A 2,539-nucleotide genomic window follows, 5' to 3' on the forward strand; every position below is an offset into this window, starting at 1 on the left:
ACATCGGGCAGTATCTCAGGGACATCGGGCTCTATCTCATGGTCATCGGGCTGTGTCTCAATGACATCGGGCAGTGACTCTGAGACATTGGGCAGTGCCTCAGGGACATCGGGCAGTGTCTCAGGGACATTGGGCAGTGTCTCAGGGGCATCAGGCAGTGTCGCAGGGTCATCGGGCAGTGACTCAGGGAGACCTCACTTTCTCCTTTTCACATCGGGCTCTATCTCATGGTCATCGGGCTGTGTCTCAATGACATCGGGCAGTGACTCTGAGACATTGGGCAGTGCCTCAGGGACATCGGGCAGTGTCTCAGGGACATTGGGCAGTGTCTCAGGGGCATCAGGCAGTGTCGCAGGGTCATCGGGCAGTGACTCAGGGACATCGGGCAGTGTCTCAGGAGCATCGGGCAGTGACTCAGGGACATCGTGCAGTGTGTCAGGGGCATTGGGCAGTGTGTCAGGGACATCGAGCAGTGTCTCAGGGGAATCGGGCAGTGACTCAGGGACATCGGGCAGTATCTCAGGGGCATCGGGCAGCATCACAGGGACATCAGGCAGTGTCTCAGGGGAATCGGGCAGTGTCGCAGGGGCATCGGGCAGTGTCTCATGGGAATCGGGCAGTGACTCAGGGACATCGGACAGTATTTCTGGGGCATCGGGCAGTATCACAGGGACATCGGGTGGTGTCTCAGGGTCATCGGGCTGTATCTCAGGTGATCAGGAAGTGTCTCTGGGGTATCGGACTGTGTCACTGGGGCATCAGGCAGTGTCTCAGCGTCATCGGGCAGTGTCTCAGGGTCATCAGGCAGTGACTCAGGGACATCGGGCAGTATCTCAGGGACATCGGGCTCTATCTCATGGTCATCGGGCTGTGTCTCAATGACATCGGGCAGTGACTCTGAGACATTGGGCAGTGCCTCAGGGACATCGGGCAATGCCTCTGGAGCATCGGGCAGTATCGCAGGGTCATCAGGCAGTATCACAGGGTTATGGGGCAGTGACTCAGGGACATCGGGCGGTGACTTTGGGACATCGGGCAGTATTTCTGGGGCATCGGGCAGTATCACAGGGACACGGGGAGTGTCTCTGGGACATCGGGCGGTGTCTCAGGGTCATTGGGCTGTATCTCAGGGTCATCGGGCAGTGTCTCAGGGGAATCGGGCAGTGACTCAGGCATACCGGGCAGTGTCTCAGGGGCATCGGGCAGTGTCTCAGGGGAATCAGGCAGTGTCTGAGGGGCATCAGGCGGTGTCTCAGGGGAATCGGGCAGTGTCTCAGGGGAATCAGGCAGTGACTCAGGGACATCGGGCTGTGTTTCAGGGGCATCGGGCAGTATCACAGGGACATCGGGCGGTGTCTCAGGGGAATCAGGCAGTGACTCAGGGACATCGGGCAGTATTTCTGGGGCATCGGGCAGTCAGGGTCATCGGGCTGTATCTCAGGTGCATCAGGCAGTGTCTCTGGGGTATCGGGCCGTGTCTCTAGGGCCTCGGGCAGTGTCTCAGCATCATCGGGCTGTATCTCAGGGTCATCGGGCAGTGTCTCAGGGACATCGGGCAGTGAATCACGGGCATCGTGCAGTGACTCTGGGACATCCGGCAGTGTGACAGGGATATCGGGCAGTGTCTCCAGGACACCGGGCAGTATCTGAAGGACATCGGGCAGTGTCTCAGGAACATCGGGCAGTATCTCAGGGTCATCGGGCAGTGTCTCAGGGACATTGGGCAGTGTCTCAGGGTCATCGGGCTGTATCTCAGGGTCATCGGGAAGTGTCTCACGGACATCGGGCAGTGTCTCAGCGACATCGGGCAGTGAATCACGGGCATCGTGCAGTGACTCTGGGACATCGGGCAATGCCTCTGAAGCATCGGGCAGTATCGCAGGGAGATCGGGCAGTATTTCTGGGGCATCGGGCAGTATCACAGGGACATCGGGCAGTGTCTCAGGGACATCGGACAGTGTCTCAGGGACGTTAGGCTGTATCTCAGGGACGTTGGGCTGTATCTCAGGGTCATCGGGCAGTGTCTCAGGGACTGCGGGCAGTATATCAGGGACATTGGGCTGTATCTCAGGGTCATTGGGCAGTGTCTCAGCGACATTGGGCAGTGAATCACAGGCATCGTGCAGTGACTCTGGGACATCGGGCAGTATCTCAGGGTCATCAGGCAGTGACTTGGATATCAGGCAGTGTCTATGGGACATCGGGCAGTGTCTCAGGGACATCGGGCTGTATCTCAGGGTCATCGGGAAGTGTCTCAGGGTAATCGGGCAGTGTCTCAGGGACATCGGGTAGTGTCTCAGGGGCATCGGGCAGTGACTCAGGGACATCGGGCAGTGTCTCAGGAACATCGGGCAGTGTCTCAGGAGCATCGGGCAGTGACTCAAGGACATCGTGCAGTATTTATGGGGCATCGGGCAGTATCACAGGGACATTGGGCAGTGTGTCAGGGACATCGGGCAGTGTCTCAGTTGAATCGGGCACTGACTCAGGAGCATCGGGCAGTGACTCAGGGACATCGTGCAGTATTTATGGGGCATCG

Source organism: Chiloscyllium plagiosum, chromosome 31 (genome assembly GCF_004010195.1).
Source record: "Chiloscyllium plagiosum isolate BGI_BamShark_2017 chromosome 31, ASM401019v2, whole genome shotgun sequence".
Lineage (NCBI taxonomy): Eukaryota > Metazoa > Chordata > Chondrichthyes > Orectolobiformes > Hemiscylliidae > Chiloscyllium > Chiloscyllium plagiosum.